This window comes from Artibeus jamaicensis, unplaced genomic scaffold (genome assembly GCF_021234435.1).
Source record: "Artibeus jamaicensis isolate MK-2021 breed Jamaican fruit bat unplaced genomic scaffold, CSHL_Jam_final contig_519, whole genome shotgun sequence".
NCBI lineage: Eukaryota > Metazoa > Chordata > Mammalia > Chiroptera > Phyllostomidae > Artibeus > Artibeus jamaicensis.
The window spans coordinates 55,165,629-55,183,595 of NW_026521871.1; positions in this window are offsets into that span (position 1 = coordinate 55,165,629).

Below are 17,967 nucleotides of genomic sequence, written 5' to 3' on the forward strand. Positions count from 1 at the left end.
ACCCCAGCTGCCCCGCACCCCGTCCTCTTATGTGGAACGTGCAAGCTCATGAATACTGTTCCCCAGCTGATTCCCTGCTCACGGGCAGGTTGGGTCCAGTCAGGAAACCTCACCCTGTGCACACTTGCTGCCTGCTCTGGGCCAGGCAGGCAGGAATCAGACTCTTGCTACCCGGGCAGGAAGGAAGCCAGCTGGGAGCTGGGAAGGGAAAGGGCCGCAGGGCTTAGGCTGGCAGAGCCCAGGCCCAGCTGCGCTCAGGCACGCAGTCACTGCAGCCCCCTCCTGCCCAGGGAGATGGGTCTTGGGCGGTTTCCACTCCCAACAGGCTCCTGAGCTTCCCAAAAACAGGGTCCATGGCTCAGCTCTAGAGTCCAAAGACAGAGCTGAAGGGGGAAGGGAGGCTGAGGAAGGGCCCCTAAAATAGATAGACTCAAAGCTCGGGACCTCCCTTCTAATACCTGCAGCCACGCTCGGTGGGGAGAGAAGGAGCAGCCTCTCAAACAGACGGGTAAACCGAGGCTCAGAGATGGGCAGCAGCCAACCCCGCCTGACAGAGTGCAATGGCAGCTCTGGACGCCCACCTCTGCGCCCTTCATTTCCCTGGGCTGGTGTTCCCTGGCACCCAAGACGAGGCTCTGCCGTGCCCTCGGACTGGGAGACCCCCCGGGGCCCCCAGGCTGGGAGTCGCCAGCATCAGCTGGGTGCTGCCTCCCCGCTCAGACCAGGCACTGCAGCACCGGCATGGCCAGGCCCCCTCAGACCAGGCTCGCGGGCAACGTGCACCAGCTCCACCGGGCTCGCGCGAACCCTGAGCAGCAGCCACACACACAGCGAGCGAGCGAGTGGTTGCACACCCCCACCCCCACTTTTTCTGGTTCTTATTAATGTAAATGAAATCTGCTCCAAGCGTCCTTAATGGAAATCGTTCCTGGAATTTGACTGCGCACGTGGTCGGGGGGCACCCTGGGATTAACTCTTGTGCAGCCAGACAGTGACCGGCGGGCCTCAGGCTGCACGGGGGCCTGACAAACCAGACTGTGTCCCGGGAGGACATGGGGGACAATGACATCAAGGGTGGCAGAGCATCGTCCACACTATACCCTCAGTCCTGGGAGCAGCTGGCGGGTCCCGAGGTTTCTCAGAGCCTGAGGAAGGTGGCAGGCCCTTGATCAGGGAGGGGTCCAGCCACAGACCGGAGGGGCAAGGGGGCGGGGGCGGCAGTTGGGGTGCCCACCACGTCCTCCTCTGGCTCAGTCCTGAGCTGGGAGGGGGACCCAGGCAGCCCGTCCTCTGTGAACCCCTCCGCCCTGCAAGAGAAGACCCGCCTCTGGGACACAACCCCCTCTCTCCTCCGCCCACCTTGTGCCTGAGATCGACCTGCCAGGACAATCGGCTTCCTAACTGAGCAGAGAGGGGAGTTGAAGACCCCAGAGCAGCCTCCCAGAGACGGTTGGCTGTGGGGGTGGGGGGCAGAGGAGCCCTGGCCTGGAGCCCACACGCCCCTGCCTGGCTCCCTCCCCAGACCTGGCTGCCTGTTCTGGCACAGCCTGGCCGGCCCCAGCGGAGCGGTGTTTTACTGCCTTTCGCGGCCAGGACAGGGATGTCTGCTTCGTTGGCGGGGGCAGGGAAAGAGTCTAAGATTTCAATTTCTCCCAGGTGTGGCTCCGTCTGCAGGCTGCCTTGGGGAGGCTGGCTGAGGGGCCAGCACCTGGGGGGGTGGGGGTAATGCAGGGAGGGGGATGGGCAGCACAGAGGGGGGTGGGGCTCAGGAAGGGGAAGGAGGCCACGGAGGGGGTCTCGGAGAGGGAAAGGGGGCTCCTAGGGGGAGGGCCCCTGGAGAAGGAGGGGGCTCCGTGAGGGGCAGGGGACTCAGGGAGGGGGCTGGAGGGACAGGGGACTCAGAGTGGGACTGACTTCAATGGGGCTGACAATCCTCCCTCCCACCCACACCTGTCAGGCAGGCTGGGGGAGGGGACTGACCCACTTAGCTGCCTCCCTCCTAGGCTTCCACTAATGAGGCTCTGGGCTTTGGGAGGCCGCCTTCCCCCCCAGGCTGTGCCTGAGGCTGTCCCTTCCCCCACAGCCCCTCATTATCTACTGGGGGTGCTCGCTGGCTCAGGCAGCGCCCCCGTCTGCAGCTGCGCCTGCCTGTGGCAGTGAGGAGGGGCCTCTGTGCCCCCCCCACCCGTGTGCCCTCTCCCATCCCCTCGTGCTCCATGCCCAGCCCTGGGGAAATGGAGGCACCCAGTTCCCCGCTGTGCGGCTCAGCTCTGAGGAAAGGGCTTTGATTCCACCTGTGGGTCCCACCAACATGCCAATGAGGGGGCAGGGGCATGGCAGGCACACGGGGCAGTGCCCCCCCCAGGGGTCTGCTCTGCTTACCAAAGGGTTTCCAGCACCTGAGGTCAGGAGTCCCATTGACAAAGAGAGGGTCTGGTGCTGGGCTGGGCGGCCGTGTCTCCTGGGTGGTGGCGAGCACAGCTCTGCAGGATGGAGGGCGGAGGAGCGTGTGGAGCACTCTTTTGCCTGGTTCAAGCTGAAGGGGCACGTGGAGCCCGGTCCCAGAGGAAGGCGCGGGGCAGGAGATGCGGGGAGAGGTTTGCTTGGGGCACAGCTCCCCGGGGACTGCGAGCGCAACTCTGCGGGGACGGCCTTGGCGGGACCACAGGTCGGGAGACAATGCCGGTCGGACGCCCGGCTCTCTGGGCCGCGTGGGGAGGAGCCTTCTGAGAGTGAGAACAGGGTCTGTGGCCCGTGTGTGAGTGGGCAGCACGGCAATCGAGGCTCCTCTGTGGGAGGACCACCCGGGGTCCGGGGAGGGGGCTTCCACGGCCCCTGCCTCCCCCACATTCCTGGGTGCGTGGCCAGGTCTGGCTGCTGGAGGACACCCAAGTCTCCCCAGGCTTCCCTGACTCTGTCCCGCCGTCCATCTGTCCTCTCCCTCCCCCAGGACCCCAAGGCCAGGTGGCCCTCTCCCCTTACCACACCCTCATTAGGGAAGGGCTTTGAGATCCTTCTGAAGCCTCTGCCCACTCCCCACCCCCACCCCCACCCCCAAGCCAGCTGCAGGCTCTGGCCCCTGAGGCCTGATAAATATTAATGACAAGATAGGCTGAATCTGCCAGGCCCCAGCCCCAACCTTTGTCCTGAGAGCCTGCAGGAGAGCCGGGGTCAGGACCACAGGACTTGCATTTATGGGGGCAGAGCTGGGTCTCGGGTCCTGGACAGATAGGGGCCGGCCTGACTGGGCAGGTCGGCAGCCTGGGCACACGCCAGTGAGGGGCTGGGAGAGCGGAGGCCCAGAAGTGGGAACTAAGGGAGGGACTGCCTCCAAGGGGCAACACTGGCCAAGGCTGCTCTGCCTGGCCCTGGCAGGTCCTGTACTGGGGACACTGCACTTGGGACATATTTCCTGCCTACTCCAGGGTCAGGGTAGACACCTACTATGTTCCTGGAGGGGCGTGATCCAGGGGTCGCCCACAGGGTGCAGCCCCTGCAGAGCAGGCAGCTCAGCTCTGCCAAACCCGCTCAGGGCTGTTGGTGAGGGGGTGGGGCAGCCCAGGGGGGCTAGGGGCGGAACCCCACTGCCCTCTCTGGCTTCTGCCTCCTGGGACCCACACCTCTGTCTTCTCCGGCTCACTGGCGCCAGCCCCAGCCCTCGGACAGAAAGACCACCGGGCCCTTGATGAGTGGGACGGCTGGGGCTGGGGTCCTCCTCGCAGGGCTTGGTGGGCTGTGTGCACGCGTCCCGGGTGCTCCCGTGGGTCACAGAGCAGCTGAGGCTGCAGTGACGGACGCAGCTCCCAGGTTCCTGCCCTGAAGAGGGGTCGGCCCCCTTAGGGGAAGCATGTTGAAGCCGGAAGTCCAAGTCCTGGTGGTGGAGCTGGACTCCGCCTGCAGCCCTGTGCAGGCCCACATGCCCACGTGCCCAGGAGTGGGTGTGCTCGCAGGAGGGCGGCCAGGACTGTGCCTTGAAGGGGGAGGCAGGCGTCAGAACGCCTGGGCTCTTCCTTACTTCCTTACTTCCGCAGCCAGGGGGCTTCTCTTACATGCCTAAGGGTTGCTTTGCCCCTAGACCCACTCACCCCCCGTCTCCACCCTCCCCAGCCACCCCAGGCAGCGGGCTGGGGGGAGTCACACAGCCTCCCCGGTGCTGCCAGTCCCCTGGAGCTCTGTGACTGCGCCGTACTCTCACAGGTGCAGACGGTGACAGGCCTGCCTGAGGCTGGCAGGTGGGGAAGGCGGACGCCCCCTTTGCTGACAGTCCTGCCCAGGCGCGAGCACACACCGTGCGAGGTCTACCAAGGCCACAGCAGCCTGCACTCAGGAGTCTCGGAACCTCGGCTACACTAATGCGCTAATGGAAGAGCCTGAGACTCCGGAGCCAAGAGGCTCCCACGTGTGTCTGCTGAGCATCTTCTGGCGTCACTGGGAAGCCCGGAGACTGACGCTGAGGGTGGAGGGCAGGCCACAGGGCCAGTGTCCAGGCAGAGTGTCCCCGGGCCCTGTGGACCCGGCAGGGTTAGGAGAGATGGGTGGTTCGGAAGTCGGTCCCCAGCCTGCACCAGAACCTGTCGAAAAGGGGCCTGTGCTTCTGACGGCCAGGCTGCCCTGGGCTTCCTGAGAGCGCACGTCTGGGCTGCGGCAGGAGCCTTTCTGCCCTCCCACTGGACCAGGCGCTGCTACATCTGGAGTCCCAGAGGCCAGGTCTCAGAGGGGGCGTCTGTGCCCTGAGGAGCCTTCCTCAGTGGTGTGTGGTCATCTTCCAAGGGTGTGGTGTCTTTCACAGTTGTCCTCCTGGCCTTAGAGAGCTGATTCCCGGCCACATACTTTTTTTTTTCTGGACCAGTGACAGACGTGACCCCCAGGCTGCCACTCTCTCAGGTCAGGAGCCACTTGGATGGTCTCCGAGCCCCAGGCTCTGCCCAGTGAGGCGCCCAGTTAAGCAGATCCCCTCGGGGCTCCTAGGCTGGAGACCTAGGAGGTGGGTGGGGGACAGGGGAGGACTCCCAACCATCTTTCTCCTCTGATGCCACTGCTGGGTGCAGGTGGGGTGCCCAGCCTGGACTTCTAGCCCCTGGAAAGGTGGGGATGTGGGATTCTAGGCTTTGTAGCCACCCCACTCCCCAAACAAACATACAACCAACCACTACAGCCCAGGCTCAGCCTCCTCCACCCACCCCCTCCGGCCACATCCCAAATCCCCAATCCCAGCAGCAGACCTCGGTGTTTGCCTGTTGCCATGGCAATGGGATGCACCTTTCTGTCACTATGGCAACCAGCCAGGGGTTTTTAACATTCAGTTGAGGTAATTCCCACCCTCAATCCTCATCCTCAGACACCTCAGTCTTCCCTTTTCTTCTCTGAGCCTTTGGAGACAGGTGGGGGCGGGCCACTGCCGCCAGCCAGAGGTGGGGTGTCGATGGGAAGACTCGACTCAGGCCCCACTCCTCCTGACTCCTTCACCCCGACCAGACCCTGGAGAACAGGGGAGCCTCTTCTCTGTTCCCCCTCCTGGCCCAGGTCTACCGTGAGAGGATGAGCGCTCTGCGCAGCGCTCTGGGCGGGAGAGGCACTCCGGAGAAGCCCGGCTGCAGTGCAGCCGGTGGAGCTGTGTGCCCATGGAGGGAGTCAGCAGGGACCCTCCCTGCCTCCCTGCCGTGTCCCCAGGGCTCATCTGAGGATCTCAAGGCATCCTGGACAATAGGGGGCAGATGTTGTTTAGGCTGCGTCCTGGTGCTAAGGAGCTCAGCCTGCTGGAGCCTGGGCCACCGGGTTTTGGGTAGAGGGCATCTGAGGACGGACAGAAGGGGATGTAGACACTGTCCAGTTCTGGATGCCCCTCCTGTCTAGGATCCTCACAGGCACCTGCCTTGTTAGTCTGGTCGTTGTAAAGCCATGAGGTCCGGCACCCCTCCCTGCCGCCGCCACCTGCCTCCTGGCTGGGGGAAGAGGCACTCACAGCCCAGGGCAGACAGGTGGACGCCTCCCTGAGCGCCAAGACCAAAGGGAAGTCACTCCCAGCTTCCCTATCCCTGGGGCTCAAGGGCCAAGACCCCAGAGCAACAGCCCGTCTGGGGACACAGGTGGGCAGGCCAACCCTGAGGAGCTACAGAGAACCCCCTGTTGGAGCCCAGACTGTGAGAGGCCCTGCCCACTCCTGCGGCTCCCTCACCGGAAGTCCCAGAGTGCTAAAGGTTGTCTGGGTCAGTGCGGCCCTGCCCCCCTCCTCTGTTACACAGCAGCTCCAGCCCGGTCTGCTCACACTGCCCAGTCAGGGTCCACGAGTGCCTGACCACCTGGGTCTGCGGCCTCTGAGCAGGGTACCGAAATCTCTGTTTGACACTTTGGTGAGTTATCAGTGCCGCCAGCTCTGTAGGCCCCACTGGCCCAGACGAAGCCACAGGGCTCTCGGTGGTGGGTACGGCCAACTCTCTTCTGTTCTCCTGCCAGCCGGCAGGACAGCTGTGGCGGAGCAGACCTCTGAGAGGCCATGGTGGGGCCAGGGACACAGGAGGAAGGAGGTGGTGGACGCCCCCCCACAACTCACCTTCTCCTCCCAGATTCCCAGACCCGAGAAGCCCCAGGCAAGCCCTAGTGAGACCGGGGTGTCCTGTTGGGGGCACCCTGGCCCCCAAGCCTTCCCCAGGCTCAGCTGGTGGGCCCCTGGGACCCACCCTGCTCAGCTCCCAGTGCCTCCTCTTCACCGCCCCAACCTTCTCCCAGGGCTGTGGGCTCCAGGGAGGGCCAGCCCGCTCTCCCCCAGAATCTGTGGCCCCTAGGCCGCTAGAGGCTTCTTTTTTTACTTTTAATTTTATTTATTTTTTAGAGGGAGGGAAACAGAGGGAGAAAGAGAGGGAGAGAAGCATCCACGTGAGAGAAAAATGGATTGATTGCTTCTCATAGGCCCTACTGACCAGGGGCCGAACTTGCAACCCAGCCTGGGGATGGAACTGGGCGACCCCTCTCTGGGGACCTGACTTGCCGTGAGCTGCTGATGGGGGCTTGGCATTGGCGAGCACCAAGCATGTCCTGCTGGCCCTGGCGGCTCGGGCAGCACAGAAGCCCCATCAGAGTCGGGCTTGGAGGGGTGCAGACGATGGGGGAACGGCAGGGCAGGGCTGGTCCGGACCTTCCTCTGAAGAGAATGAGGGTTGGCATGGGCATAGCACCCACCTCGTCCTGGGACCCTGGTGGCCCAGACACTGGCCACCTCTTCTGCTCTGGGCTGAGAGCCGGCACCCCGCCCCCTACACCCCATGCACGCCCTGCGGGGAGCAGCCTCCAACCCACGGCGGGGACCCCACCACAGCTGGATCCTGAGAAGCAGGAAGTGCCACCTCGCTTTGTCTCAGTGGAGGGGTCCGGGCTGCAGGACCAGGAGTCAGGGACCGGAAGGCTGCCTCCCCGGGCCGTTTGAAAGAGAAACGGAAGAAATGCCAGCAACTGTCCTGCGAGATGTGCCGGACTGAGCCCAGGGCGCGCATTTCTGCTCTGGCCCCCAAGTTTCAGAAAGAGCGGGAAGCCCAGTGGAAACCCCACAGCCCTGGCAGCCAGGTGGCGGGGGTAGGGGCAGGGCGCTGGGCCCGGGTGGGCAACCCTGGTCAAGGAGAAAGTGGGGTTGAAGAGGCCTCCTGGCAGGCGAGTCAGAAGCCCAGTCCCCCCAACCCCCCACCCCCCGCCTCCCCGGCTGAAGCTGAGGCCGGCCGGCCATGTGTGGGGGTGAGCACAGAGGGGGCTGCTGAGTGAAGGATATAAATTGCCCTGTCGGCAGCTTAGGTGACCCAGCAACAAGGGCAGGGGGTGGATCAGAGCCCAGAGGGTGGGGAGCGCTGGGTGTCATCGAGGTGGTCCCTGCTGCTGGCCCAGCAGGTGGACTTTAGAAGCTTAGGAAGCCCTCCCTCCCCACCCAGCTGATGACAGTGCCCCGACCAGGTCGGCCCCCCTCCCTCCCCTGTCGCTCTGACAGCCGGTCCATCTCAGGTCTCTCTAGAGTGTCTGGGGCCCGAGGGCACAGCACCTATTTCCTCAGTCCATGACCTGTCCTGCAGGAAGGCTCTGAGCTCAGCGCTGACACAAACCACCTCTGCCTGACGCCTGCACCCTCCCGAGGCGCCACCCACCCCAGGGAAGAGAGGGGCAGACGGGCTATTCCACGGACGAGGCCACGGACTTGCCCCCGAAGCCTTGGAAATGTACCGGAACCTTGTAGTTGGTTACTTCCCCAGTTGGCTTAGTGGCGGCCCGGTGCTGCCAGGGCCTGGGAACCAGGTGTGACGGACCCACCGGCTTGGAGCGCACAGTCCCATGGAGGGGACTGACCGGGATGGAGGCCACAGGGGTGTGAGTCACCTTGGAGGAGGGACTAGGGTAGCTTCCTCAGGAGAGGCCCTCGAACTGGGCTGGCCAGGTCCAGGAGTCTGCAGCTCAGCTCGGAGCGCTGGCAGGTCAGCACCCAGGAGGGCCCTCCTGGCTGGGGCTGCCCGCAGGTCTCCCAGCGGGGCTCGGGGCTCGGGGTGGGAGGGGGGCTCAGGGAGGGGAGGGAAGGTCAGAGGGGAGCCCGGGGCGGGACCTTTGGTCCACAATGGATAGCCTGGGGGTGTGGAGCCAGGACAAGGCGGTGGCAGGGCCTCGGGTCACTGCTCGTCAGTGACCTGAAGGACCGGCCAGCTCAGATCTCCTGGGCAGCAGGCCCCACTGATCTGCCTGGAGACTGAGAACCAATCAGAGAATGACAGGGAGCGGTTCGGGCCAGGGGCACTGGGGAACAGGCTGTGGGTGCCACTTGTCACCTCGGCCTTATCTGGACTCAGGTGTGTCCCCTCCCAGCGGGCACGGCACAGCTCTCCTTGTGGCAGGCACCCTATTCTCAGGGTGTGTCTCCCTCAGGGCCTGCTGGGGTGACTGCCAGTGCGCCCGTTGGAGGCACACCTGTCTCACCTCCCAGGGACGCAGGCGAAGCCCATTTTTCACTTGTCTCCCTCCTGGGAAACTGTCCACTCAGCTCAGGTTGCCTGAGATGGGCACCAACACCTGAGCAACCGGCTCAGCTGGGGTGGGGGTGGGGTGGCATCCCCAGCCCTGCTCCAGAGCTCACAGGGGTTCCCACAGCCGTCCATTGCCCCAGGCCTGCCGATGACTCGGACCCCGCAGCATGGCTGACCACTGCCGCCCCAGATGACCTGTCTCCTCCTGGCACATGAATGGCCTCTACTTCCTCCAAGAGGACGTCTCCCATGGTCTTCCATGCTACCACATCAGTCAAGCTGGGCAACACTTCCCAGGGCTGCCACCGCTGCCCCAGAGCCGAGGACAGGCTGGCACACAGTGGGGTTCATAAACATGGCTGCCTGCAGTCACAGCTACCTGGGGTGAGCCCTCCCAGGGGTGATGGCGACCAGTTTGCACCGGCTGTTCTTATTCCTCCAGCCCAGTGCCCGACTCTGTGCAGGGCTGGGCCGGGCAGGGTGTGAGCTGCCTGTCTGAGGCTCACACTCAGTCCAGCTGTCCCTGCCCCTGCCCACCCGGGGAAGAAGGGATGGGCAGGACCCCCCTCATTCCCCTGACATCTGGGCATCGTCCTCGGGGCGGGCCTGGGACCTGGGAGGAGGAGCAGCCGCTGAGCGATGGAGACCACGTGCTGCCAGGACCTGGGGGCCGTGTGTGGCCTGCCCAGAGATGGTGTCCACTTCCCAAAGCTCTCAGCCCACGGGCAAGAAGCACAAGCCTCTGTGGGCAGTGGGGCTCCTGGGGGCGCAGGCTCCGGGCCCTCACTGCCTTGGACCCTCGTGGCTTGTGCCCCCACTTTGCCTGCTGCATAAGGGTGAGGCCCGGGGTCCTGGGTACCTTTGGGACTGCATGGGGCTCCCAAAGGACCCACGGGCAAGGGCCCACAGGGGTCCCTAACAGGCCTGACCTTGCTAAGAGACCCGAGCCAGTGGTGGGGGTGAGTTGTGCCAGCCCCGCCCCTTGGTACTCCAAAAGGCGGTGAGTGCCCCGCCCCCCAGGTTCATTTCCCATTTCCTGTCAGTTGGGTCTCCACCTGACAGGCATCCCCTCTCACCTCCCAATCACCATTCCTTCCCCTCACCCTGCCACCCCCCCCCCCCGTCCTGTTCCCCCTCCCCCTCCCTAATCAGACCGTGCCCACCCCCACAGAGTGGCTTCCTCTCACTGGTCTCCTTCCCACGCAGGGGAGGGAGGCCATCAGCTGTCCCCAACCCCCCCAGGTCCTTGTCCTCGCCCCTCTGCCATCAGGAAGCCCCCACCCCACCTTTCAATACCCCACCTTTCAGGACCCCCCTCCTCAACCGGCAATTCCCGGCCCCCACCAGCAGCAAACTTGGCTTCTTTCGGCTCCCCTCCCTGGCGGGCAGAGGCAGGGCGTTCAAGTCCATTTAATCTTGGCAGAATGCAATTTCCTGCTTCAGGGAGCTGGCGGGTTGAGGAGGCTTAATGAGGGGGGAGGGGGAGCCAGGGAAGAAGAGAAGCTGAGTGGGCCTGGGAGGTGGCGACAGCGCCCCTGAGAGGGGTGGTCCAGGAAGCTGGGGGTCTGTGTCTGGGGGTGGCCTGGGGGGTCTCTGGGATCACTCAGGGGTCAGCTCTTCAGCCTCTGCCTCCCACTGGTAGGTTAGGGCCAGCAGCACACCCCCACCCCTAGCCAGGCAGAGCGGGAGGGGGGCCCTCAGAGTGGCCCACTGTCAACAGCACGGGGGAGGGGCAGGGGCGTCTGAGTGACCACGGGGATGGGGGGGTCCTGGGGAAAACGTGCAGCTGAGGGGCTCTGAGGTGGGCCGAGAGCTCTGGGCAGGTCCAGACCCCCAGGGGGGGGAATGGGCCCCTGAGCTGGAATTTCAGCCCCAATTCCCCCAGGTGGGGGATGCTTATCTGGATACTGCCACGGAGGAGGCAGAGAAGATAAGGGACAAAGGGGCCTCTGAGCTGCCGGAAGCCCCACACCTGGTGGGGGCAGGGCAGCCCAGAGCCAGGCCTGACACCCAGGCAACCCCTGGGGGAGAGAGGCTGGGCATCCTCCCCTGGGGCCCTCTCCTCAGCCCCCCATCTCTTCCTGACATGGTTCAGCAGACAGGGGGTCCCCAGACTGGGCAGCCAGGACCACCTTCAGTGCACAGGAAGCCGGAGAGTGGGCAGTATGTGGGGTTCTCACTGGGCAGTGCCAGGGACGGACGGAGGCTCTGCCGAGTCTTTGCACCTGCAGAGGGTACAGAGACCAGACGCTGGAGAGGGTTTGGGGGCTCTGGGAGGCCGGCCTGGGGCACCCGGCAGCACCTCAAAGCCAGCTTGTAGTCAGAGCCCACTCTCTCTGCCAGGAGTTCTCCTGCATGGGGCCTGGCAGGAGTGCCCACAGAGACCATGGAGGGCCAGAGCCCTCAGCCCCTTGGCTCACTGGGCCCTCTTCTTCTGGACCTCAGCTGCCTCGTTTGTGAGTGAGGGCTCTGGGACGGGGTCTCTGAGGAGCTGCCCATGCCTCCTGGAAGCAGGGGGGGCCTGCCCCAGCCCCAGGGTCATCGGTAGGTGCACTTGAATGGCAGCCAGGGTTGTCAAGGTCGCTAGGACACCGGGGAGGCGAGAAGGTTCCAGAGGGATGCAGCCCTTGGCCTTGTGTTCTGCTGGAACTTCAAGGCCTCCCGGCTCCATACCCGAGGGAAGAAGCATGTTCTCCAGATGGGCGTCCGTCTCTCTGGGGAAGACAGCCCACAAGCCACCAGCAGACTGCTCAGCGGCGGCCCAGGGTCCCCGCACCCAGCCCCTGGGCAGAGACGACCTGGTTCCTTGCACCTCTGCTTCCCCTTCCAATGACTTGCCAGCTGCCCAGAGCCTGTGGCTGCCCCTCCCTCCAACAGGGCCTCCCCAGGGCTGTTCCCGGGCCCACACCTGCCTCTGTGTTGAGCTCCATCCGCTGCTCCGAGCTCTTCAGTATCAGTCAAAATGGAGCGTCCTGCCCCTCTTCTCCCCACCTGCCCCCTTGCCCCGCCACCCCCGTGTTAGTGTCTAGTACATTCAGACCCTGTCGGTCTGCATCCTGCCCGAGGCAGCTCCCCAGTCCCGCCTCAGGACACATCCTGATGGGTCCTGCCCAGGGCTCAGCTTGGGCCATTCCTACGACCCACAAGCCTCTAATTGGCTCTTTAAGGCCCAGTGGCAGCACCACCTCCTCTGCACAGCCTTCCCTGAGCCGCCCATCCCCTGCCCAGCAGACTCCCGCACTGAGTCCTCAAACGTTTGGAGGGCTCCGGGCTGCCATGCCGTGGGTTGGCGTCCTGCAGAGGGATGCCGGCGTGTGTCCTGGTTTGCTACCGCTCCACCCCCATGACAACCCCGTGAAGGCCCACTAGGTGACGGTGAGGTCGCCTTTGCTGGTGGAGGCTGCATTGGGGCCACTGTGTGGCTGCTGTGGGGGTCCCGCGTGCCGTGGGGGTCCCGCGTGCCTGACAGGCAGAGGCAGTATAGCATGATCTTGGGTTAAGGCTGCCCTATCCGGGTGGACCCTTCTGCTGGACGGCAGGGCATATGCCTACCCTCTTTCTCCTGGGGCCCCAGCAGATGGCAGAGCAATTCAGGCAAGCCCCTGTGCCCCTGGTGATGGCGTCTGTGTCTGTCATCCACTGGGGAGGGACAAGGGGTCATAACAAAGGTGAATCTGGCGGAGCGCACCCTGGCAATCTGCTCTCTCTTGGTGGCTTGTTTCACCTGCTCAGCCCCTGGGAGGGGGGAACTTCTTCTCTTGTCACAGATGGGAAAACTGGGGTCCAGAGAACGGGCTGCACACACACAGTGGGGGGGAGCCTCACCTCCAGGCGTGGGTTTGAGGGGTCCTGGGCGGGGTCCTTGGGGACCTTGCTACACCCGCATGTGCACGTGCACAGCAGCTGCAGCCTTGCTGGCCTGGATTTTGGGCGGGCAGAGAGAGGCACGGGGAGGTCAGATTGCTGCTCAGCGGCCCTGCCGGCATTGACCGCGAGCCCTCCTGTGGAAGCTCCAGCAGCGGCTTGGACGGCAGGTCCAGAATGGAGGGGCTGCGCCACAGCCGGACTCTCGCCAGTCTCCACACTTACATAGAGGCTTCGGTAGATGCCAGCCCCTTCCCCACCCAGGGCCCAGCTCCCAGCCCTCCTGAGGCCTCTCCAAGGGGTTGGGGCGGGAGAGGCCTGGGCCCCCAAGGACTTGAACTTCCTGCCCTGTGCCACCAAGGTCTCTCGAGGTGACCCTGGCCCTCAGTCCCAGGCCTGTAAGCCTGTCCTTTCACGTCTCAGAGACAATGTTGTTGAAAATTCAGGCCTTACAGGGGTGGGGTGGAATCAGCAGTGGGGGGTGGGGACTTGGTGGCGTCCTCACCCAGTGAGCAGGGGCCCAGTGGCAGGCTGGCCCATGCGACTGTCCTCCCAGAGCCAGTGTGAACCCTTCACCCAGGGCAGACTCCACCAGACCCTCTGGAGTTCATGGGCCAGAATGCGGTGAGGCATGGCAACACTGGCCTCTGCTGCCCAGTGCCTGGTGCAGGGTTGGGTGTCTGGTGCAGGGTTGGGCACCTGTGATGTCTGCAAAACAAATGATAGTGAAGCATGAATGAGTGGATGAATGAATGAGTGATGTTTGACTGAGACAAAAGGCAGAGAGAGGGCTTTCCCCCAGAAGGTCAGAGGACCGAGACTAGCCGGATAACCGGGGAGACCTTCAGGAATGGGGGACAGGAGCATTTGAGCCAGGCCAGAAAGACCCAGAGAGCAGCCCGGGGAGATGGAGACCTTCCTGGTGGGAGACCGGCCTGGGCAAGGGCTTGAGAACCATGTGCTGGTAGGGTGATGAGGCCGCAGCCCTGCAGGGACCCTCCTGGGACCCAAGGAACCACGCGGCCAGGCCCTGGGGAGTGGCTCCCCGCCACTGAGGTTTGTCTGGGAGACCCTGCAGGACCCCTCTGTGTGACCTCTTGGTCCCTTAGCCAGCAGGCGGGGTCTTGCTGGTTTTGACTCAGACTTTTAGGGCCCTCGCTTTGCTTTCCCCTTTCACCAAATGGTCTGGCCTGGTAGAGGGTGGGGGGTCCCTGGCATGGGAATGTGTGAAGATCCCATCCCGGGGACCTGTGGGGTGAGTTCTCTGGAGCCTGGGATCCACAGGACATGCAGTCCCATCCATGGTGGGGTGGTTAGTGCCCTCGATCAACAAGAGACAGAGGGCACAGGAACTGGCACTCCCCACCAGGTGCAGGGGGCAGGGGGTGGTGCTCACGGTTGAACACATAATTTCTTTCAGACTCTGGCTAGTGGGGACACATGCCTCGGACCCCTCTCCAGCTCAGCTCGCCTGCCTCCGGGGCCCCTTCCCCTACAGAAGGCACCAGGACAATGGGGACTCAGCCTGGAGCACCTTGTACAACCCAAGGCTGTGGAACCTGAGCCCTGAGCAAGCCAAAAGTCCAGGACTGGCCCCTTCTGTGGGTGACTAACTCCAGCAAGAAACACCAGTGTTATTCAGAGAACAAGCCTCAGCCAGTCCTACCGGGCCCGGTTCCCCGGGAGGGGCCCAACCAGAGCCTTGGCTGGGAAATTTGGGCTTTCCCGAGGGCCTGTGTCGTCCCAGGGCCTTGGGATGCTGCCTGAGATTTCATCTTTGGGCCCCCAAGAAATTCAGATTTCTCTCAGGCTGGGACAGATGTCCTTGGCCGGGAGGCACTGAGCTGCTGCTGGGGCGGGGTGACAGAGAGGGAGGTGCTGAGCCGCAGCCCGCAGCCTGCGGGCACAGATGCAGGCTGAGGTGGAAAGCAGAGGGGACCACCTGTGTGACTGTGACTGAGGTGAAGGCGGCACTGAGTAGGTGCTCAGGCAGGCTGTGCACACATGAGTGCATCCTTCGGGGTGGCCAGAGCAAGGCACCCAAGTTAGTCTGGGGGTGCTGGAGACAGCCAGAGGGTGGTACAGATTTCTGATATCTCCTTTGCAGGCCTTGCCCCCTTCCTCTCCCCCTCCCCCTCCCTTATCCCTCCATCTAGGCCGGTCCCTGCTCCTTCCTGTAGCTAATACGAGCTTTGTAGAAACTTGCCCTCGGATTGAAGCTTCAACCCCTATCTCAGGAAAGGGGGCAGGGAGGCCAGCCAGCCAGGCCGTGTGCGGGGTGTATGGAGACCAAGGATGAGGCCTCTCTCCCTACCCCCAAATCTCAGGTCAGACCTAATGGACAGGCTCCAGAGGAAAGATGAAGGGACCTGGCTGATTGGGAAGATACTCAGTGGTGCCCCCAGTGACCAGCTCAGGCCTCTCCTCTCTCTCCTGAATGCCCGTAGCTTCCTCTGCGGCCCCTCAGGAGCCAGAGTATCCTCTACAATCTCAAATCAGACCGTGCTGCACCTCATTACCCTCCTGCTAGTCCGTCCTAGTTTTCTCTCAATCAGCAGCTGCCCGCTAACACTCAGGGGGGCCCTAGTCTGGATTCCCCAGACAAGGCCACCCAGGCTGCTCCTCTTCAAGGTTGTGATATTCCCTTCTGTTGAATGGGCTCCCGGTGATGTTCCAGCCAAGGTGAGCCAGAGGTCTGATCCTTCCTAGGACTCCACAGACAGCGCAGGTGGAGGCCACAACTCCTGGGTGTGGGGTCAGAGGCCAGGGATGGCCAGGGAGCAGCCCTGTCCAGCTCTGTTTGGAAATCAAACCCTCATAGGACAGGAAGGCATCCCATCCTGGGTTGGGGGGCCTGGGCTCAGCTTTGCTGCAGAGGCCCAGGGAGCAAAGAGGCTCCTTGGCTGGATGAAGTGCGTGGCTGGCACCAGGCTGGCCAGGGCAGGCCCACCTCCATGCTGCCTGGCATTAGCCCTGCTACCCGACCCTCCTCCAAGGCACTGGGGCCACGAGCTGGCGGGAGGTTCTCTGCAAGGAGCCCTTCTCCCAGGCTGTCCAATGCCTCTGTTCTGCAGAAGCCTCATGGCTCAGCAGGCCCCAATCCTCTGTGTCTGGCTCAAAGTGGGGGAGACCAAAATAGGATGCTCTGGGCTTAGGTCTCTGGTCTGAGAGTATAGACAGCGACCTCCTGTTACAGCCCTTTTTGGGGGGTAGAACTGGAGCCAAGCTTCGGGAAGAGGACCAGGATGTCCGGACGCCCCAGTCTGTCTGCTAGCCCCGCTCCCTCCCGGGGGGTCGCCTTCATCTGGGTCCACTTCCCTGTGTGTAGTGGGGGACCAGGGGAAGCTGCTCCACGGCTGTCACGGAAGGGACATTCCCCAGTCATTTGGAACTAAGTAAGTCCAGATCCCAGCTTGCAGGCCTGGCTTCAGGACCTTCCTTGGGCCCCCTCCCCCAGGACTGTGGCCACACAGACACACGCAGGGGTGTGTGCGGCAGATGTGGGCCTGGGAAGAAGCCAGAAACCCCACAGGATCCGAGCCCATCACAGTCAGCTCGTGCGGGGGCTGCCCAGGCCTCGCCGAGCTCCGAGGTTCACTTCTGCCCCTGGGGGGCTCACCACTGGAGCTGCACTGCCTATTGACTCAAGGCCAAGTCTACCTTGAGTCCTTGCTGCTGCAGCTCGAGATACTCTGTGATCAGCCTGGCTCTTAGGTAGAAGAGATAAGAGCAAATGGGCATCCAACCCTGCTCCACCCGGAGATGAGGGTAGAAAGCAGCTTCCAGACCCCGATCAGAGGACAGCCCCCTGGGCTGAGGCCCCTCCAATTCAGTCAGCAGGAGCCCTGAGGCTGCAGTGGGCCTGGTGTGGGAGGAAGAGAGGGGAGGATGCAGCCAGAGCAGAGGGCAGGTGTCCACAGGTGGGCAGAGGGCTGAGGGGACAGCCATAGTAAGGACTTGGCTTTGACTCTCAATGATGTAGGAGCCTTTGAGAGCTTCGGGCGAGAGAGAGACATGACCTAGCTTCCATTTTAACAGCACCCCTTTGACCCCGATTGATTGACTAGACTGTAGAATCTGCAAGAGCAGCAGGGAGTCCAGTGCGGGGCTCCTGCACCCGACGAGAGACAAGGCTCCTGTGGACGTGGAGGCTTCGTCGACAATGGCTGCAGGGCTCCTGGCCCGGAAGTGGTCATCTGATACTTCGTATATTTTGAAGGTAAAGTTGAAAGTATTTGCTGATGGTTTGGATGCAACCGTGAGTGGGAGAGTCCAGGCTGATTCTTGGCTTTTTAGCCCGAGAAGCTGGAAGCTAGAGCCGCCCCAGCTCACTTGGAACAAGTTGCTGGTGGGGGCTCCCAGGCTGGGCTCCAGAACCCGGTCTTCTTTACACAGACCTGTCTCCTCAGCTGGGCTCTCCACCTGAGCCCTAGGCGCTGGGGCCGCCCGACCGTTACCCACCCAGCGCCCAGGGGTCCCCAGGCACTGGAGGCAGGGCCTCTGCCATGGTGCAGAGGAAACCCTGAAGCCCTGAAGCCCTGAAGCCCCACCCAGCTCAGAGAGGAGGCGGCTCCGCAACCAGATAAGGACTGAGCACCAGGCCCGGACCTGGGCTCCCCAGCAGGGGCTGGCAGGCCCCGTGGGCACGGGCCGGCTGTCTGGCCCCTGTATAAACAGGACATGCTTGGCGGGCTGACAGTCACGGGTCACTCGGCAGCCAGCCAAGCTTGGGCCCACCCAACCCCCACTCCATGACCCCCCAAGTAAAAATACACACACACGATGGGGGGATGTGTGAGGGTCACATCCTTGTGTCCCCCTCTTGTTCACTCTCCACTCATGAGAAGCAGCTGCCAGTAGGATAGGCCCAGGTGGGGACCAGCTGGGAGGAGGTAGAGGGGCCCGGGTACCAGACAGGATCTTGGAGGGTCTGGATGGGGCAGCAGAACCACAAGGGGCCCAAGGAAACTCCTGGCTGGGCCAATAGGATTGGCTTTCTGGGGGATGATGTCTTCCCAGAGGCCTGAGGCCCTAAAAGGGAATAGGGAAGGTTCCAGGCACAGGGGGTCGGCATGTGCCAAGACCCAGAGATGGGCAGGAAGAGATTCTGGAAGAG